Source organism: Condylostylus longicornis, unplaced genomic scaffold (genome assembly GCF_029603195.1).
Source record: "Condylostylus longicornis isolate FDR11 unplaced genomic scaffold, ASM2960319v2 ptg000026l, whole genome shotgun sequence".
Lineage (NCBI taxonomy): Eukaryota > Metazoa > Arthropoda > Insecta > Diptera > Dolichopodidae > Condylostylus > Condylostylus longicornis.
The window spans coordinates 4,516,916-4,540,898 of NW_026577995.1; the positions used below are offsets into that span (position 1 = coordinate 4,516,916).

Here is a 23,983-nt window from a genome sequence, read left to right on the forward strand (position 1 = left end):
TTCATACATAAAAAGGAAATGATTTACTTTTAAAGCTTACGAAACTTAAGGTCTCGTAAATATTAAAGAACAAACTAATTATTTTTTTTTTCTTCTACATCAGAATTTTTAAAATTTTTCTTCTTTTTAATCAGACGGCAACCATAGATTTAATGAAATTTTATGCGCCATATTTCTTTTATTAGCGAATCTGCGCATTAATTTGGTTTTTAAAACGGATATTCTACGCGTTTTCTAAATGAAAAGAAAAAAAAAATTCCTTAAAGAATTTTAAAGGACATTATTATCGTTTTCTACGCTTTTGAAATATTTTGAATGAACTTTGAATTATTGTAGATTTTTATAATGAAAATAAAGTAATTTATTTATTTTAACACTTGAATACAATTCTGTTTTTTTTTTCTATGTATTTATATTTCTGTGGTAACAAGAAAAAGTGTCTGAGAGAAGTTTATTTAGTTACTAAAATTTTCTAAGAATTATTGAATTTATTAGAATTATTCGAATTTTTAATAATATATTAAAATCTGTATTCTATCAAAAATTTTATAAATTGTAGGGTGGTGGTTCAAGCGCCTTCTTTCTTCATTTATGATAGCATGCTTTTTTCAAATAACAATAGCAGTACAATAGTAACTGTCGTAGCGTACAAATTCAAAATATGAATTGAAATATAAAAATATTGAAAAAAAGTTTTAACATTTCGCTCAAGCTTGATGCTTTTAAAAATTGGAAATTTTGGAATCATTCAAATCTTTTGAAGTAAGCTGAAGTTGTATTAATATTGATAAAATTATTATATTTAGGAAAATGAAAATTTAATCCATCAGCTACCATTTTTTTTTAGAGATTATCATCATTTTGACAATACTTATATTAGTTTGATGAAAATTATGTTATGAATGACATAATTTGAAATTTTTTTGTCAAAATTTAATATCAATAACTGTAGTTGATTCTGCTATTTTAGTTTAGTTTAAACCATGAACATTGCAAAATAAAATTAAGTCTGTTTTATCGATTAATCATCTATCCAAATAATAGAAGTATATTAACAGCACATGAATCAACAAAATATGAAAACAATATTTGAAAAAAATTCAAAATTAGACGTAACAATTGTAGTTTATACACCTGAATGAAAAGATGAATGAAAAAAATGGAAAAAGTACATTTAAAAAATGACATATTTTAAATAAATATTTGCAGAACTGAGATTTTATTATTAAAATTAAAAAATTACTTTAAATAAAAATCGATAAATACTCATGCTCGAAAAACAAATTTGATAAGAAATTGACTGGAATATTTTCTCTTTATCACGAATTATTCTATTCTAGTTATTTATTAATTTTTCAATTGAAAACAAGAGGGCGTAGATTGTTAATTTTTTTAAATCGGATTCTTTTTATTTGTTTCACATGACCTATGGTAATTTGTTGTTGTAATTCAAGATAAGTGCATGTTCAACATTCAAATATGACAAATACTCAATAAAATTTTTAATGGTTTATGTACTTGTCATGTTTTATGTCAAAATCATAAAATTTAAATTATTCACAATTATCCTTTTATTTAAAATTTGAATCAAAATTCATTTGATTATTTTTCATTTGAATATTGCAAGTAACATAAATAAAAAAGAAATAAAAAATATTAAGGAAAATAGAGGCAAAGGAAAAAAAAAATCAGTATTAAGAAATAACAAGAAACATGAAACAATTGTAAAAAAAGAAGCAAAACAGACAAGAAAAATTCAAATTTAAAAAACTTTCCAACTTGACCTAATTTTATTTATTTATTTTTTTTCTTCTCATTTTATTTAATAAAAAATTCTTTCGACTTTGCAAAAATCTTTTTTCTCTTTCTTCTTCTACACTTTTTCTACAGACATTAAAAATTACAATACACCTTTTTTTTTCTCTCCTTCTTCAGTCAGTCAATAATGTTATATAAAATAAAAAAAAAAATAAATCTTTATACTTCATAAATAAAAACGTAAAATGAGGATTGAAAACAAAAAAAAAAAAAAAAGGGGAAAAAGATATTTTTTCCTTTAATTATTTGTATAGCATATAGCGGTTAGTAGCAGTCGACGACGACGACGACGACTATTGTAATAAAAAAAAACGAGAAATAAAAATTAGCATCTCATTGCGAGTAAAAATTATCACGTGTATCTAAAATAAAAAGGTAAGAAAAGGTTTTCAATTCTTTGTTTTTTTTTTTAATAACGTTTTCAATATTAATGTAAACACGAACTTTAAAAAGTCAAGTATAACACAAAAACGATCAAATATAACAAGCAAAAAGAAAAGAAAAACGAAAAGTTGAGCATTTTGACGATACGAAAAAAAAGTTTGCAAGAACTGTTCTTAAATCTTTTTGTAAGTTTATGTAGGTAAGTAAGTACTTGTACATAATAAAATATGTGTAATATTTATGTTAAAATGAAATATTATATTAACATTTTACAAGTGTACAAACTTACATTTAAATATGTACAAAATTTACATTTATAAAAATCTTTGGTATTGAAAAATGTGAAATAAAAAAAATTTTATTCTTATGAATTTTTTATTTCATTCACGTGAAAAGAAATTTCATTTTATGATTATTTCACATATAAATACACACATACGTATGTATATATGTAAGTACTAGAAAAAATTTAATTCCAAGTAATAAAAATATAAACAAACACACATTATGTTTGAAGAGAAAACATGCTTTTAGAATAAAATTCTTGAAAGGAAAATGACAAAGAATTTAAAAAAAATCTGCATTACGTTTGCATACATAATTAAGCTTTCAAAGTTTTACAACTCTCTCTCTCTCTCTCTCTCTCTGTTAAAAAAATGACAATTTTAAAATTAACCTTTTAATCATTAATGACATATGTAAGTACATATTGTACAAAGTAGTAATATCAAAACAAAAAAATACACGTGGAGATTGTCATCAAATTGTCAAAGTTATTCGTATTACATTTTACGTCAAAATTCAGGCTTTGAAGTCAATTTTGTCTTGTATTTACATACTATACGTATTATTTTAATATATACATAGATGTATTTTAATTTTTATTTTGTTCTAAAATAAATTTCAAATTATGTAAGTAATTTAGCAGAGTATTTGAAGCGAACTCATTTTGAATAGAGTTTTAAATTGAATGTGAATCTTAAAAGCATTACGTGGGGGATTCATCTTCAGATTACACCGACCGAAATGGTTTTTCCGATTACGGCTGATATTGAATATCTAAAATTAACTCTAAAATTTTAATTAATTTAAAAATTAATAAAATTTCACTTGAAATACAATTAATTTAGTTAAAGTCTAAGAGTTAAGTTATAAAATCAATTTTTAAGAAAATCGAAATAAGATCGAAATATCTACCACAATTTGTTTTTATTTAATTTTTCAAATTTCTTAATTATTTTCATGTTAATTTAATTTTCCAAATTTCAAGTAAAATACATAAGTGAATTGTCATTTTATTGTCAATTAGAACTTCAATTTCTACTTAATAATCACACTTTTAACATTTTTACTATCATAAAAGTATAAAATTGAAATAAGAGATTAAATTCGTAAAATACTTAATAAATATTGGTTTTACAAACACATAGTATGTACGTGATTGTATTAAATTGAGAAACATCAAATCTCTTCGGAATGTGTTTCATCAATCAACCGTTCAAATTTGACACTTCAATATCGAATTTGATTTTGTTAAAAATTACAACTCTATGAAAAAAGTATTTATATTTTATAGCATGGCAACTACATAAGCAGTAAAATTAATGAAATTGAAAACTATAATTTAAAAAAATAAATAAATGAGAGAATATTCTCTCTTTGACAGCATTTCCATCAAATTAAGTTTGACACAAACCGAAATTGTAGTATTTTTGTAATGTCATTATTCATAAAATTTTTGTTTAAATCAACAAGTTCCTTATGTTTTCCTATTACTTTTAAATATATGTATTTAATTAAATTCAACAAGTTTTAAGTAAAAATATCTGAAAAATAAAATTACAATGTTTTAAAGCCATTTTAACAATTTTTGTTTTTTTTTTTGTTCTGTCATTATTAAGCTCTTTTTTATTCGACCCTTATTAAGTACATTAAAAACAAAAAAAAAAAGAATAAAATTATTTTGTTATTTTTCTTTTGAAAAACTTTTCAAGGTAAAGAAAATTCATAATTTGACAAAACAAAAAATGTTCTACTTTATATTTGTAAATATGTATGTATGTATAATAAATACACAGTTCTACATAATTATTATATTTATCTATAAACATTAAAATTTTTTTATAGCTATATTAAAAGGAAAGGAAAAAAGGAATCCAAAAGTACACAATGGTTACTGGGTACAAAATGACCGCCAAAAAATGAAGTCCAACTTTTTCCTTCTTCCCTTTTTTGACGCGTTTTTTTTTTTTCTTCCCCCATTTTTGTTTTTAGTTTTCATTAGATAAAAAAGTTTAAATCTTTTTTATTTTAGCTTTTGTTGCAAAATCATATAAATGAAGAAAGACACACTAACAATGTTATAATTTCAATGAAAATAAATGAAAATAAGTGAAAATTAAAAAAATTTTACTTCATCTTTTTTTTTTATCCTTTTTCCTCATCATTCATTAAAAATTGTTCATGTCAAAAGTAAAGCAACATTACTAGTAAATTTTATTTCTATGTACAGAATGTATTTTGTATGTACATACATTCGTAATTATATTTAGAGTATTTATACGATTTGAAACAAAAAAAAAATTCCTTTTAAAAATTGCATACATATGTATATATGTATTCATACATGCATTCATACATGCATTAATACATAGATCCAACAAACAAAGCAATATTAAAGAAATAATTGTGAAAGAATATAGAAAAAAAAATTCAACATTAAAAGTTGAAAATGTACAAAGAAAAAAGAAATAAATTTAAAATATTTGAAACATAAGTAAGAATTAGTAGAAAACAATTTATAAGTACACAAGTTGATATACACATATGCACAACTACATACAAAACATTAAAATAAAATAACAATATCAGCAAAACATCGAAGCAGCAGCAGAAAATCTAGAATTTTTTACATTTAATATAAAATGGAATACAAAAAAAAAAAAAAAACGAAATAAAAACGAGTCAAAATGTAAAAAGAGAAAAAAAACCAACCGGTTTTCCCTGCATCTGGTCGTGCGCTTTTATCATTTTATTCTATAAAAACCAATCTTGTAGGTTTTCTAACTAAAATGGTATGCTGGTTGGTTGGTTGGTTGGTTTGCAAGCGTTCATTGTATACATATTTTTTTATTCTTTCAAAAAAAAAAAAAAGTCTGTTCATTAAACGCAAAGATTACAGAAAAAAAAAAATTGCATTTTTTTTTCGAATAAAAAAAAATTCTTGTTTTTTATTTTTCTCTCTTTTTTTACTTTATTTTTTTATTTAGTATACAAATGAAGTTTTTCTCAACTATTGGAGTTTTTTCAATGCTATCTTTTAGAAAGGGAATGCAAATACAGGTCAATGATTTTTTTTTTTATTTAAATGTTTTATTTTAAAGAATGTTATATTCAACGTTTAATAAAAAAAAAAAATATTCAGAACAATCATCATTTGTTTCTGTTAAAAATAACATTAAAAAAAAAGTGTATGTATAACAATTATAATAAATAAATAGGATTGGTATTTCTTTTTTTTTATTTTAAGCTTGTTCTTTGTTTTTAATGCAAAGAGAAGTATGATTTTATATACATACATGCATATACATATTTATTTTAGGATTTAATTTTACCTTTTTATTATTATTTAGTGATTTGACATTGACATCAAGAGCGCCACAACATTCATTCATTTTAATGTCATAATGTTAACAGTACATAATAATTTTATAGTTCAAAGAAAAAATTAAACATTAAATTTACGGAAAATATTGGAAAAATTTAAAATTCATTAGACATTAAAATTTATGCATACATACGTCACATTATGTTTCCATTAATCGTCAATTTTTGCGTAAAAAACAAAAAAAAAAATATTTGACAATATTAAAATTTTTGCATAATTGATTGTTTTGATGATTTATTTATCGATTATAACGGTAAATTAATATATATGCACTTATTAACTCTAGAAAAATAATTTTCACGATAACTCGAAGATTTAAACTAAAATAAAATCTGACAAACATTTAAGTGCTGTTTACTATTAATTTTGCTTACAACAAAGTCTAAAATTTAATTTGAGTGTGAGGAAAATTGTTCGTATACGTACAAAATTTTTTGACATCTGTCTGACAGCAAATAATAGAAATTAATTTATTATCATATTTTAAATTAATTTTTGAAAAATAAAATGGCGAAAATTAAATTTTTTTTAAGCGTTAAGTAAATAAGCTGATTCTTATTTTGGTTATAATTTTTATTAAAAAATAATAAAATTTTGACATAAAACGCGAGCTCAATCAGATAATTTCAGTCTGTTATTTGAATTGTCATTAGGCTTTTACGTAGATTTTATGAACACACAAATATATTTTAAAAAGGTATTTCCATTTATAAAATGACAACATGAAATAAAAAAAAAATAAAAATGAACAGACCGCTGTCTATTGTTTTTAAAATTGAATGATAATCAGTTAGTCTTCTATTTGTGCCACCGGATGTAATTTGATGACAATCTCAATTTTACTTTAGATTTTCATCAGATTGACATTTAATCTAAGATTTATTCTGATGCACCTAATTTTTAAAATTGAAGTTGTTAAAATAAATCACTTGGTTAAAATTTTTGATTGAAAATAGTCTATAAATATCGGACAAAATAAATATAGCTTTTATTTTAATATAGTCTATAAATATAGCTTTCATTTCAATCACATTCTAAATTTTCCGATATACCGTACAAATTCAAATTGAAATTTATTTTATTCAAATTTCTAAATTTTTTTAAATTCTGCTGCTAAAAATAAAAAAATAATTAAATGTATCCCATAAGCCGCAATATAAAAAAAAAATCTTTTAATTTTGTGCACGTATTAAGGCTGTAAGACAAGAAACAAGTCAACAGACTGCAAAGAAAACAAGAATTTTTTTGAATTTAATTTTTATATAAAAAAAAAACCGGTTCCTAAAAAATAGTTTAACTAATCTTAATTTAATTTCCATTTAACCCTTTTCATTAGTAGGCGGATACGATCAAAATCATGAAAAGAAAAACAAAAAAAAATTAATTTAAAATCGCTTAAATTCCGATTATGATTTATCTTTCTTTGAAAAATAAAATTATTAATTAAAAAAAAAAACACGGAATGCTTCCAACAATCGAATTAATTTTCAATATTTTTGAACTAAATAATAAAATTTTATGGATTAATTATTTTTATATTCGTACAAAGTTTGTTTGTGAAGAATTATTAATTGACCATTTGTAGAGCTTTGAAATAATGATTTTAGATGTAGACATACATTACTGATTCAAGATAAACTTGCAAGTTATAATTAACTAAAAACATTAAAAATTTAAAAACACATAATGGTCATTGCGCCACTCATTAGTGTTACAATTTTGGAAACTACACAAAGATTCGTCACAGCGGTAATTCAACACAAAATCAAGATTTGCTCAGTGCGAACTTGACTTCAAGATAAAAATTGTAGCAGCTGCCATTACTCATCGAAACCAAAAATTTTTAAATCATTTTTTTAATATCAAATTTGAACGAGCACAACCTCGTCATAGTTGGCACGTAAATTATAGTACTAAAACTTGTTTTAAACGAAATATATCAAATAACAGAATATTTGTTTCATATACGAATAAAAATACATACTTTGTTAAATTGCACTTTAGACAACTGTCAACGTCAAAAATTACTATGTTTTCTTTGCAATTCCATTATAAGGAAACTAACACTCGAACAATCCTTTGTATTTCACAAATAATATTAATTAAGGATTGTGTTCCGTATAAATAAATTTCTCGGATCAAACCTGTTAATTTCCCAATCTAAATTATGTTCTTTTTCATATTTAGACTATTTTCTTTTTGATAAAATAAAAACACCCATATTGTGTATTTGACATAAAATGAACTTGCTAATAGAAATATTTTATGTGAAATGTTCACTGTAAATTAAAACTTTCAAATGGACAACAAATGTAGTCGTAGCGAATATTCTCACAATAAATTACATTTGACAAGCAAATCGAAACAATTGATTTATTGATTAAAATGGCAACTACTGTTTATCTTCAAAATTAATGAATAAGACATTTTCACAGATGTCAATTGACGATTGTGTCAAACTGCGTCAACTACTTTTGATTGCAAATGACAGTCATAGACAGTATTGGGGTTGCATAACGTTTGCAAGTACTTTTCAAATGATATTCTGTTTAAGTACCTAAATTACGTTTATTATAATATTTAAAATGAAATATTATTATAAAAACATAAATTCCAAAAGATCTTTTAACAATTACAAATGGGAACATTTATCATTAAAATCTCCTTTGTTAGAATGAAAATAATTTCAAAAGAGAGATTTTGATTTTACTACGAAAGGTTAATACTCTTAGAATGAAATACATACATGTATCTTTAAATTTATTTCAGATTTTTAATTAGATAATAATTTTAATGTTAAACGATTAGACATTATAAAAATAGTACAAATGTATGTATGTAAATATATGTATATTATTAGATTCATAAATAACACATAAAAAAATACTACAATTAAATCACACATGAAAAGCATTTTTCCCGCCAAAACGACATAAATTCCTTGTGTATGAAACATACATAAAATACATATATTAGCACAAATATAATTTGTTGTAATTGAAAACAGTTTAGTTATAAATTGTACCACTAGTTGTTATTGTCATTGTTTATCTTTCGTTTTTCTTTTTTTTTTTTTCCTATTATTATTTTAATTTTTATGAATGAATTTTTTTTCCATACTAAATGAAATATAAAAATTTATTTATTTATTTTTTTTTATATACTCTTTTTTATGTTTCTACATAAAAATTTAATGGTAATAATATATGAATATCTATCTCTTTTTTTTTTTAGTAATAAAACCAAATAAAAAGAATAATAACATATGAACATGTGTACAAACATATGTACATATGAGACTTAAATCATATAATATATGTGCATATGATTGTATATATAAGAATAATATAACAGAACAAACAAACAAGCAAAATCAAATGAAAATCACCATTTTAACTTTCGCACAAAACAGATAACATGTATATACATATATGTATACATACACATGAATATATAAATGAATGTTAAATATTATAAATATGAAAAAAAACCCAAAAAAGGAAAATATTATAATAAAAGTAGAAAAAAAAAATAGTGCACAAAAAGTTTTCCTTTTTATTCGGGGGAAAAAATTTATAACAATAAAATAAAATAGAAAAAAAGGCAACCGCATGGTGGCATAGTAGTCAACATAGAGAGAAAAGCACATGTTTCACATCATTTTTAGAAAAAAAAAAAAATAAAATTACGTCACAAATTTAAAATATCATTTAAAAAGGTAGACTTATACACAAAATGTAAATAAATGAACAAAAAAAAATGAGAGACGAAAAATAAAGTTTAAAAAAAATAATAATAATAAACGGAAGTAGAAAAATTATTTATCGTTAGTCCGCATTACAATAAAAAAATACGACATTTAATACACACATATACACAAAAACACGCATACAAAAGTATTTTTTTTTTTTTTTTGTAACACACATTTTAAATCATTTCTCTTATCATGATATAATAACGATAAATTACTCATGATTACGTCACATTCAAATATAGTTCTGACAATTCGTCAGACCGCAATTATAATATTTATCATGAAGATGAACAAACAAAAAAAAAAAAAAATTGTTGAAAAATTTTATTGATTTAACAAAAAATTATGTCGTTATGTTCTATCAATAATGATAGAATTTGCATACACACATAATGTATGTACGGGATTTGTATATTTTATTAAATAATAATAGAATTTTTATATGTTTCAGCTCATCAATGAGTCGAACAGAAATGTGAATGATAGGCTTATTTAAGATTAAATTGCTTTTGAAAACAGTTCCGTTACGGTATTATACACTTTCTGTACATTATATTATAAATCAATGATTAAATATTACTAAAAAGCGTTAAAAATAATAAAAATTAGTCATTAAAAAAAATTTTTACGCCTGACTATATGCAATTTTGAATAATTTAGATGTACGAAGAAAATCAAAAATTATTATTCTGCACACTTTAACAATTTAAACTGCAAAATTAGTTAAATTTAACTTAGTTTATTAATGCATGAGTGGATAAAAGGTATGTACATTGCAACTGCATTGAAAAATTTCCAGAAATTCTTAGCCTACCTACGTCAATAATGTATTGCATGTCCATATTATACACACATATGTTATACTATTTTATTTCATAATGTATAATTACATACATATATCAACTATTGATATGCATAAATATGAGCTTTATAAAAAAAAAAAGTCGTGTTAGCTCATATTTTATTTAAACATTTAGAAAGCGAAAGTTGAAATATTTTTTATATTATTAACATGTGTGTATGCAAGTGCTTAAGTACATACATATATTATGTACACATATTTACGTGTTTAATGAAAACCTTTCTGATGAAAAGCCTTTGATAATGAAATTATTTACAATTTTATTTATTTAAATATTCTCGGTAGTATAGTGATCAGTAGCTCCAACCTGTTAAAATCTTAACCTATTTATTTAAGTTTGATTTGTTCTTAGTGTTTAATTGTAAATTTAGCAGTTAGAAATAATTCTTCAAATGTAGAAATCATTCTTTATTTAAAAAAAAAAAATTGTCGCATAAATTTTATGCTTATGACAGTTTCCGGCGCAACCTTATATATAATTTGGCAAAGTTGACATTTGGTTGAAATGAAAACTACAAGTCTTGATGATAGCTAAAAAGTCGGAATTGATTTTACGCTTAGAGCCAGTATTAGTGTAACGATCAGTATCGAAATCAAAGTAGAAACCGATTTTCAGATTGAAATAGAAGTCAGGGTCAAAGTTTGTGCCAAAACCAAATATATGGAAAAGACCTGGACCAGGTTTAGTGTGCCTATTGTTAGATAAACTTCAAAGCAAGGGGTTTGAAATCAATTTTGGGAGCACAATCAAGTTATGTGCAGAATCAAATTTAAGATCACAATGTAGTTCGATGTAGTTCGATCACAATTAGTTCGATTACAGAAACTGTTAGAGTTGAAATTACATTCAAAATTGTGGGTAAGATGGGACTGTTAGTTACTGATTTTTTTTTGTGTTTGCAATAATAATGTCGAACTTTTCACAACAATTATCACTATCATGCTGTAAATTTTTTTTTTCTATCATTTATATTTTTACAACCGTGGTAACAGCACACCATGACCGCGTATTTCCTTCCTCCTATACTACACTCTTCCAGAAAATGTATTAAAATCTACTTATCTTTCACATATAATCAGCACGATGTCTTAACTTTCCTGATCCAGCCTATTCAGAATAAGTAACATTATTAGACAAATAACTTTCTTAATATTTAACATACATTAAATATTATTATTAATTCCCTATATTTATGAGCTACAACTTGACTGTGCATACATACCTACATTCAAGTTAATGTTGGTTACGGTTTTTTGTACAATATAGGTATATATAGAACGAAATTGACATTCGAATTCAGAGAAGAAACAAAAAAAAAAAAAGAAAAGAAAATTAAAAATAAAAGAATAAGATAAAGAACATAAAAGTGCCGGTAAATTGCAGTTTAAATATTGGAATCTCCACTCTTTTTTTTTTTTTTGTTTTTATTCACAAATTTTCTTTGTGATGACGATAAAAACCAATGTTTTTATACTATAAATAATAATGTATATAAGTTAATATATTCCTATGAAAATATTTACACATATTAAATATACATATATATATATACAGTACATACTTATGTATATATATATTTATATATGTAGAAAATTTGTACTATAGACCATAATCATTTTATATTCTTTTTGTATTTTTATTACATTAATGTATTCTTGTTTTTTGTTTTTTTTATGCTTAAGAAAACAAAAACAAATTTTACTTTTTTTTTTTTTTAAATAGAATATTCTGTATAATAATATTGTGTATAGTGGCTGACAACTGACTGGTTGGTTAATGCTTAAGCAGCTTATTATGTGTGGCATCAATAAAAAGAAAGCAACGAAAAGAAGAAAAAATAAATAAGAAGAAAAGAGCAGAACTAAAGAAAAACTTCCCAAACAGTTCAACAGTTTCATTTTTCTTTTCTTTTTTTATTTTTTGTTACATTTTATATTATATTTGTATAAACAAATAAATATACATCCCAACATATGTAATTTTATATTCACATAAGTTATTTTAATACAGAAAAAAAAAAAAAACAAGAAAAAAATAAAAGAATCTAAAAACAAGAAGACGTTTCTTTGTGTTTTTGTCTTTTTTTTTTTTTTGTATAGAAAAGAAGCGCACTCTTTCTGAATGAATCGAAAATAATAATAATAACAAAAAAAAAGAAACATAAATATTTTATACATACTTATATATTTTATACTTAAGCTAAGTATATACATATATATCAACATATATATGAAATAATAATGTGCAAAATACATTGTATATATATATTTTTTGTTGTGTGTATAGTCATCATGTTGTACCTTTGTTGGTTCTACATATCTACACAACACAATATATTATGACATTTATATTAAAGAAAAACTTTTTTTTTTTGTATAAAAACGTCGACTTCGACTATAAGGAAGAAGATGTCATAAAAAAGGCAAATTATTTTTTATACTTTTTGTATGAATTGTATGTTTTGTATATATATATTGTGTGCACATACATACATATACATATTTACGTTTGTTCTCATATTATAGATTCTTTTCGTTTTATTATTATTATTCTTCTTCTTCTTCTTCTTAAACAATTCAATTAAATACAATAAAATGAAACAAAAAATATAAGAAAGAAAAAAAAAACAAATGACAAGAATTGAATGATTTCAATGTAGGTTAGTTCAAATTTGTAGATAATAATAAAAAACAAAAAAAAAGAAAAAAGAACAAGAAAAAAAAATAAGCTTTACACAATATTTTTTTTTTTTTTTTTAAGAGATAAATATACAAAATGAAGAAGTTGAACAGGTGTCAATTAATTTATGAATGATAAAACAAAATCACAAAAATTTTGTTTGTTTTTTCTTTTTTTTATTTTTAATAAAATGTAAATCGTTTTTTATACAATATAGATAATATTTTTATTCATATACATATGTATGTACATATTTACATGCAAACATACTATAATTCTATAGGTACGTAAAATTTGTGTATATTATGTACTTTACGTACCATATGTAGTAGGTATGTATGTACATTTTTTATTCGGAACTATTTATTTTCATTATTATTTTTTATGTTTTTATTGTTATTTTGAAATCAAGGTATTTTAAATGAAACTAAAAGTGAAAAAAATAAAAGCAAACAAAAGAAGAACAAAAAAAAAATAAAATAATTTTTTTAATAAATTGAAATTTTTATAAACTGATTTGTTTTTTTTTATGTTTTCGGTGTTTTTTTTTTTTAGAATTATTACCCGTATGTAGAAACAATTGATTTAAGGTCTTTGACCGTTCTTGTTATTATGTATGTGCGTTGATACGCACATAAATTATACTTATGTTTGTGCATTTTTATATTTGCATTGAATTTTTGCAGTCAAGTTTAAATATAAGGTGTATTGATAATTAGGAAAAAAATTCAAAATAGAAAGAGATGGAGAGATATTTAAAATGAAAATATGTGTGTGAACAGCCGGCATGTGATTTTTTTTTTATATGCTTCTCAAATAATTATAGTGTTAATCCGATGAAAAAGAATAACATATGTGATAAAGTTAGAAAATGTTCTTGTTTTAACTGTTACAGATGTTTTGTCCTTAGTCGACGAATTTGGAAAACAGGCATACAGAAGGAGATTTCTTTACTGTTTTACATTTTCGTCTGTAATATATGTTTAAAAATTAAAAATTGTTTTTAAATTTTATCATTTTTATTTTAAATTTATGAAAAATCTCAAAATTTAAAATTTGAAAAAAAGAAAAAAAAATTTCCTTTTTCCCCCCCACTTAATTCGCTACTAATATAAATTCAAACGATCACTTATAAAAACAGGAAAGTCAAAATAATGTTTTACAAATCCATAGTACAAACAAACAATTTACAAACTAGAAATTGCAATCACACTTGATTTTTGTATTTAGCTAGTAACCAAAAATTAATTCATTTCAGTCTCAAATTACTCCCAAATTTATGCAAAATTTTAAAAATTATCAATATCCAAATTTATACGAATTTTTATTCAGGATAAAGAATAATGATAATAAAATTTATGTATTTCAATTGTTTTTGTGCTTTAAAATATATAAGTATAAATTAATTCTACTTTTAAAGCATCTTTTTTGTTCTAGCAGAACATTCTACGCTTTCAACGTATGAAATAACCCATAGCCGTCAATAAAAGTGAATTTAAGATTGTTATGGCTTAAAATGTTTCTGTACAAAAATATTTTATGTCAAAAGAAAAAAAAAAATCGATTTAAAGAACTGGTTTCCGACCATATTATTCTAATTAATTTGATTTTGCCGAATTATCTTGTCTATAAATTTTTTTTTAAATAGGACTTAGGATATTCACTAAGTCACTTATCATAATGATCAACACTGATTCAGCAACTGAATTTTGTGATGAATATTTTATATTTTGGTTTTATTTACATTATCTGTATTAATATTGGCGCTGACATTATTTAACAGGGTATATTTAGTAAAATTTTGTTAGGAAAATAAATATTTATCGATCATTTAAATTTTATTTTTCTTAAATATTTGGCCCTTTTTGTCATAAATTTATTACGTATTCATCAGGTTTTCTTTTATTTGGAAAAGTTTGGTAAATTCTTACTAAAGAAATACTAGAAAGCCTGCAACATAACGGTGCTAATAATTAAAATAGTAGGACTTTTTCAAGTTTCATATTGTAAATCTGTTTTTTTTCAAGATCCAACAAAAAAAAAACAAAATAGGTTATGTATCTTGACTTAAATTCTGATTCAATAATATTATGAAACTTTGTTTTGTTTTCAAGTACAAAAAAAAAAAAAAGGTAAAATTCCAAAAAACTAAGGGCAAAAAAATTTAAAAACTTCCTCTTCCTCTTCTGTTTCACAAATTTTGAGATTTCCTGATCGAAGAATGAACTTTTACTATTTTGTTTGCTTTATTTACACATTTACATATTTATTTATTTTTTCTAAAAATAAAATAAAACTTTGTTATCCCTTTTACATTTTTTTTTTTTGTTAAATTTCTTCCATAAATTTTATACTCTCAAATTATGTATTAAAAAATATTGAGAAAAAAAAACAAGCAAAAGAAAACAAAGAATAATCCAACACAAAACTTTTTTTTTCCTTTTGGTCTTCCTTGTTTCTTTATTTGCAAAATTTTATGTCCTTGTGACGTATACAGTCAAAATTAAAAAAAAAAAAAGATACAAAAAAATTTGTTTTTGTTTGTCATTTTTTTTTCTTCTTTTCTACGATAATATCACCTTTATCCAAATTTTTCTTCTTCTTCTTTTTTGCCTCTTTCATCCTCTCTTCTAAATGGTTTAAGCAAAAATAAAAAAAAAGTTTTATGTTTTTTTTTTTCGTTCATGACCTTTTTATCCCTTTCCAATAATACTCTTAACTATACATTGTACATTATTATATTCAAAAAAAAAAAAATATAAAATAATAAAAACAAGAAACACAAATAAGATCAAAATAATAAAAAAAAAAAGTTTATTTTCTTAATATTCCAATATGTTTTTCCATTTCGTCAAAATAAAAAAGCATTTCTGACGTGAATCTTCTTCATATACATACAAACGTAAAAACATACAAATATACCAAAAATATAACATAGATTTTTTTTTTGTTATACAATATATAATTATTACACAAACGAAAATTATATTATATTGTATGTATAAATGTATGTTGTTATGTTGATATTTTTTCCTCAAAATATATTTTTATTGCACAATGTTTTCTATACAGAAAAAAAAAAATGTAAAGCCTTTAGAAAAATACGTGTGTATGTATGTATGTATATAGGATTTATAAGGATAAAAAAATTTTTTTTTATTATGATTTTAACGGTATAAATATAGAACCCCACATCAAAATATTGACTTTTTATTTTTGTCCGTTTAGAACGCACAAAAAACAACAACAACTACTGTCTATACTCTCTCTCTATACTTTTCTTTAACTCTGAATTCGACTGTGTTATTTTTTTTCTCTTAGTTTTTGTTTTGTTACTGTTTGCTCTGTTACTGTTTTGGGTTTTGTATTACTGTCGTTTTGTTTTTTTTTTTTATTACTGCTACTGTTATCATTATTATTATTATGTGTATTATAATTTTTGTTGTTATTATTGTTGTTATTGTGATAAATTATACATTTTTTTTTTTTATTATTTTATTTTGTAGAATTTTTTGAAAAACTTTGTATAGAACCGATTTTTCACTAAAAAAAAAAAAAAAACTGAAAAAGAAACAAACAAACAAAAGAAATTCTTTGTTTTCCTTCTTTCTTTTTCATTTTTTTTTTTATAGTGTAGACGAGACGGACGAGACAATAAAAAGTTTTTGTTATATTATTTTTCAAATACATTATTATTATTATATTAAATATTTGTGTATAATATACATACATATGTATGTATATAATTATGTACGTAATATATTTTATTAGATAAACATACATAAGTAGTTGGTATGTAGGTAAGTATGCTGTAATATGAAAAATAAAACTTCTACCAACCTTCAATTTTTTATTTTTATTTTCGGAAAAATAAAAATACCTACATAATAATAATAAAATACACATAATATGAATAGTAAAAAAAAAAAAATATGAAATGTTTTTGTACTATATTTGTATTTTTTTATTATTATTATTTTTATTATTTTAATTTTTTACTATTATTGAATAGAAAACATTGAACTGATAAAAATCATATGAAAATTTCCTAACCGATAATCCTGTTGTATACATTTTATTATACATATGTAAAATATGTAAGTATGTAGGTATGTATATATTTTTGAATGAAAATGATTTTTTTTTATTATGTAACACATACTGACAAAATAAAATAAATAAATAAATAATAAATGAGAAAACAATTATGTACTTTTTTTCTTATATTTTAATTTATTTTTTAATTTTTTCTTGTGTTTTTACTTTCTTTTTTTTTTCCTATGTTTTCTCATATTAATATTGAATTATTTGCGTGCTGAATGAATTAAAATTAAATATAACATATTTTGTACGTATGTTCATACATAATATTTGTATATATGTATGTAAAAATGGCATACATAAATATTAAAATTAAATATAATGTGAGAAAAAAAAAGTAATAAAATAAATAATAACAAATAAATATACCTGTACTTTTTAATATGAAAAAAAAAAAGTCACGTGCTTAAAATTTATAAATAATAATAAAAAAAAAAATAAATAAATAATAAAATAGTATATATACATATTTATATATATATATGTATGAGAGTAGGTAAGTTTATATTATGTGATTTGTTTAAATGTGACAAAATAAAAATATTGTTTTTAATTTATTGAATATTAAAGTCATTATAGTTTCAATAGTTTATATATTGAAAATAGAACGAATATTTGCAGATTTATTTTGCAAATATTTCGAAAGCATATTATATTAGTACAATTAAAAAGCATATCAGTGCATATATAGGTATTTGGGACTATGAGAATACAAAAATACGGTATTAATACACAATTCAGCTCATAGGTATGAATTGCTTAATTGTGTATTAATATCGTTCAGTAATGTATGGTGTTGAACATATCAAATACGATATTAATACACAATTCAGCTCATAGATATGAATTGCTGAATTGTGTATTAATATCGATCAATAATGTATGATGTTGAACATTTCAAATACGGTATTAATACACAATTCAGCTCATAGGTATGAATTGCTGAATTGTGTATTAATATCGTTCAGTAATGTATAATGTTGAATATTTCAAGTACGGTTTTGATACACAATTCAATTTATAGATATGTTTTGCTGAATTGTATGTTAATGCCGTAAGTATAAGTTGCAATATTGTATACTGTTCAATGCAGTCAATACGGTATTAATACGCAATTCAGCTTAAATGTATAAATTGATGATTTGTTTTTAAACCGTTTCATATTATTCAATTGTTATATAGAAGTCAAAATAATGTTTGCGACTAGATCGCAGACCTAGATTGACAATAGTCTGTATATCTTTCTTCAACTCTATAATTTTTCTCTAAAAACGGGATTGTTTTCAAATCTTTAGGCCATAAATGTTTTTTTTGTACTGCCAGGTTATTGATTTATAAGTCTATCGTTACGATAGTAAACCGAAAACAAAAAAGTGATGTCGACTTTTAAAGTAGGCAATACATATCAATAAAGATAAAAATCCGTAAGGGTCACTATCGTCGTAAAGCAGTATGAATATTTTGCAATTAGTTTTCGGGATATATGACTTTGTTGTTACTAATTGTTGAACAACCAGCATGTTACATAATTTGTTCCTTGCATGATAATATGAATAATTTCTTGAACTTTTTTTTTGGCAAACGTTACCCTTTTTATGCGAATCTAGACATATAATGTAAATAATTTTTTATATGCGTTACAATTTACAAACATTTTTATTTCTAAAAAAGAATTTATATGCTAAGAATTTTTATGTTCCACCTCAGAACATTTTCCAATAGTTGGAAAATTCAGTTCTTTAAAAATCTCGAAGGAAACCAAATATAGCTTCCTACATTTTTTAGGATGTACAAACTTTAATAGAACAAAGTTCTATCTCTTTAAGTTTAGCTCATTTAGCTATTTTACAAGTAGCCCTTTTCTTTGAAACAGGTTTAATATTTTGAAAATAATAAACAAATACATACATACATACATACATTATTCAAGTTCAATAGGATTTACGTTTCTCACAAATAGATAATAAAAATAATTTTATGTTTTTCTTTAAATATAAAAAAATAAATTGAATAATAAAACATTTTGAATAAAAATGTTCACAAACAGCTCTATTCGGCACATTTCCAATTTAAAATCTAATATGATCACCATTAAAATCTAAAATCTAATGTGTCTGTCCATCTGTTTACAAAATTTCTACGCCGTTCATAATAAGAAACTGGTGTTGTAATAGTTTTCCTTATTTATGTTTTCCTTACGATTTATCACGTCATACATGTCAAGTTGTATAAACAGCGTTTTGGAAAAACAAAAATTGTGCATAAAAAAAATTCTGGATGCTTTTTGTCAACTTTTGGTAATAAAATATTATCAGTATGCGTTAGTTAATATTAAAATTGACGCAGTGGTAATTTTTGACTTTGGCGTAGAAAATTTGCAATAGGCTGGATTTAATAAGGATGGTAACAATTTCTAATGTTAATTTAACACTTTGATTTTATTTGACAATGCAGGGTTATTTGGGGTTATTAAGCGTAATCTACGCTATGATACCTAATCTATAATCTATAAAGACGTGCAAATTCCTACTTTTTGACATATTGTGTCCGAATCAATTTCGAATCAAACAATAAATCAATTTACAAATTCTATAAAAGCTTAAGGATGAAGACTGCATAAAACAAAAAACTATAAAATTAAGATTGTCGAATTGCCTCGTTACATTAACTGCTATTTTAAATCGATTGTTTTACTTATTTGCAATGTATGTAAGCATATGTAATTTTTTTTACATCAAATTTCGGATAAATTTTTTAAATCCACAGAAACAAAATTTCTGAGTATTTTCTTTTGTTTTGAATTAATTATTCCCATTAAAGTTTGTAATTATTCAATTTTTGGTCCTTCAATTTCTTTGACACAATGAATTTAATCTTCAATTTAAAAATTTCTCCTAAATTTATGCAAAATTATAACATAATAAAAGATTTTATTATTCAAACATTGAAATTGGCAATTTATTAAAAAAATATATGTAGAAATGCAAGTTCTAGACCTAAATTAGTGTAAGCAAACCATTACTTCAAAATGGATGCACTTTTTTAAATTCACTTCTTGAATCTACTCTGTATACCCACACATATATATACATACATTATGAGTACAGTTGAATTTAATAAATTTTGTATTGAAAATACAAAAAAAGGTTATTTCAAAAATAATTTATGTCATTTTCATGCAAATGAAATAAATTAGCATTGTTATAAAAAAAAAATTGCAAATGAACCCTAATATTCTGTAATGCAATATTTTTTATTAAATGCAATTTGGTACGCAAATTATTTTATTTCATACTTAATATTACAAATTTTTGAGAAGATTAGATTATCAAACCATTTACCTACTTTTTGTAATCAAAAGTTTCAAGATAAAAAGAGAAAATTATTATTTGTTACAAAAATAATAAATATTTATTTTTTTTTCTATTTTTTTACACCTTTTTACAATAAAAGAAAAACAAAACATTTTTTTTTTTTTAATTTCCCAATAAAACAATCAGAAAAATTCTAAAGAATTAAAAAAGAAAAAAATAATTTTAATTTTTTTTTTCATTTGAATTTGCTTCTGATACATCTACATTTTTTATATTGGTATGGGAGAGTATGTATATGCATAATGTATGTATGTACATCGATAAGTATACGGTACGTACATGTATGCATTGTACTTTATTTACTAGAAGAGTTAATTGAAAGCCATGAGTGGAAAAACAAGAAAGAAAATAATAAAAAAATAAAAAATTAACTTAAATTGTAATATGAGGGTTGCTTGATTGCATACAAAAAATTAATAAAACAAAAAGAATAAAGAAAAATAATAATAAAAAAACAAAAGTATTATTTCATACCCTGCGCAAAGTTTATTATAAAGAAGTGTCCCGAGAAAATATTGAATGCATATTTTACATATATAAATTTTAATTGTACACATATATTGTTACATACATTAATAGTCATGTACAAAATTTTATGTATTGTATAAAAAAAAAAAATAAAAAGAAATAAAGGAAATTTCAGGTCTTTAAAAATATTGGTTTGGATTCGTTGTTCTGTTTCTGTTTCGGTTTTTGTTTTTTTTTTTTGGTTTTATTTCTCTCCTCTACTCTTACACATATTAGAATGTGTGTTCTCTGTGTGTGTTACTCTACAACACACCATACCACAAAATTTAACGGCAAATATATTTTACTTTTTCTTTATACATACATATGTGTATGTATATACGGTCTATATTAAAATATCTAAAGATTTTTGTGTTTTTTCTTCTTTTTTTTTTTTTTTTTATTTGATACATGCAAAGATACACCATACACATAAAATAATCTCAATATTCATATATTATTTAATATACATACATGCATACATATAATATGGTGGAGTGCTTTTACATTTGAATAATCTTGTAGATATAGTGTAAAAACTTCAGATGATGTTTTTCTGTATTGAATACAAAAAAAAATTTTTTTTGTCTCTGTTTAACTGTTCCTACAACCTTTTTAATTTTATTTTATTGTTGTTTTTGTTATTTTTGCTTACTGGTAGTTGATGTGCTTGCTTACTTACTAGCTTGTTTTAATATTTGATTGAATTTCCAAAATATGTGCAGAAAAATTTTATTTCATTTTTTTTTTGTTTTTATGTACTCTTTCTCTCTTTCTCTTTCTTTTTTTAACATTCTCATCCTCTCTCTTTCTTTTTGATATATATATATATATATATATATAGATTTATAGAAAATATACATATTTACCCGTCCCAATTACTTCTCCCTCATGCTCCACTAACTGGAGCCATCGTGGTCGCTCAAATGAAAATTTAATATATGTATGTATATACATATAATATGTATATACATACTTATATATTATAAATATAATAAACATATTTTTCTACATATATAGTATTTACATATGTTCAAAAAATGTACTCTTTATATGCATACATACATATGTTTTATTACTTATATATTCCCACTTTGAAAAATACATACAAAAAAAGCCTTAACATGAAAACATATAGGTATAAACATATGTACATATGTACATATATACATATTAAATGAATATATATACTCTTAGGATCCCATGTACATAAAAACACAAATGAAAAAATAAATTGGAAAGAAGGTAAAGAAGGGCACAAAACCAAAAAAAAAAAAAAAAAAAAAATAGAAAATGGAGTAAAATGTCTGCCAACAACCTTTTTTTTTTAATATTAAATATTTTAAAGAAATATGAAAATTGAATTGAAAACTTGAAGAAAACAAAAACTATATAAATAAATAAATAAATAAATAATTATAATACATATTATATGTATGTATTTTATGCAATATACGATACAATATACGTACAAGAAATCACTTTATTTTTCAATAATTATTATTTTTAAATTATTGATTTTAATGAAAAGAAGAAAACAGGAAAAGCAATATCCTTAAAACAAAATTAATTTTCTTAACTATTGAATTTTATTTAGTCCTAACTCTAAGCAGCAGAAGCCGCAGCACATTGAATGCGAAAAAAATATGAAGCAAAATTTTTAATTTTAATTTTAATTTAGTTTTCTATTAGTGTAGATTTATTAAATTATATTAATATTAAAATGAAAATTATTAAATGGTATTAAAAAACTTCCATATTAACCCTAGGTGCCTATCTACTTTCTTTTCATATAATAATTGTCAATTTATTTAGAAAGCGAATTTTATGATTCATACATTTTTTGCGTTAATTACTCATAAAATATATTTTGCAAAATTTTCAATTAATATTGGATAATAAAATTAAGTATAAAACTGAATTAAAATGAATTCACACATTTAATCAAAATAAGAAAAAACAATGGTGGGTTTTAATAAAAAATTTTCTAGTAATTTGAAAAATTTTAAATTTCATTAGCATGAAAATCTTTTTCTAATATTAAATTAGAAAAGGATAAAATATTTAAAATTCAATCAAACAATTTTTTTAAAACAAAACCAATTTTGAATTTCAAATTTTTAATTCAAAATTTTTAATAGTCGTCATTTGAAGACTTAAAAAGCCACTGATTTATTTAATTTCAAAATTTCAACTAATAATTACTTCATACATACATACACACATTATAATATTTAAGATCACAAATTGTAAAAATTTTTTGTGAAATTTTTCATTTGAATCTTTTTTCAAATTATTCGTGCCTATATTACAACCACAATACAGTTATCATTGTTTTGGCAGCTTAAACTAATAAAATATATTTTAAATTTTCAATATATAGAATTAAAATTAATTTGCTCTTCAAATCTATTTAAGACTTGAACTAGATATTCTATTTTCTCTTCAAATCTTCTTAAATAAGACTAAAATCAAACACTTTATAAAATATTTGCAACTTTTTAGGAACTACTCGAAACAATTTTCATAACGTAGCAGTTTTGAGAGATTATTCTTTTTATGCTAGTTTGATTTTCGCCAATTCCGAAATTGCAACGTTTTTATAATAAATGAGAAATCATGATTTATATTTTCGAAAATTTTAAAAGAATAAGTTCTACATAGCGCATAAATAGTGCACATGTAATTTGACAACGTCAATTAATAATTTTTCCCTTCGATATTCACAAAGATTCGGTACTCACAAGTAAATTTTTATGAAACGACAACTTAAATCTAATGGTGTCATTCCATAGATACTACAATTTTAAAAATGTAGTCCCAAAAAACAAATTTT

The 23,983-nt window shown here is 22.6% G+C and overlaps 1 protein-coding gene across 2 annotated transcripts in view; it reads right to left on the reverse strand.

The window, feature by feature from the left end:
• LOC129607149 (high mobility group protein DSP1) overlaps positions 1-23,983 on the reverse strand; it is a 49,774-nt gene that overhangs the window by 10,962 nt on the left and 14,829 nt on the right. The gene's annotated exons all lie outside the window — the stretch shown is intronic.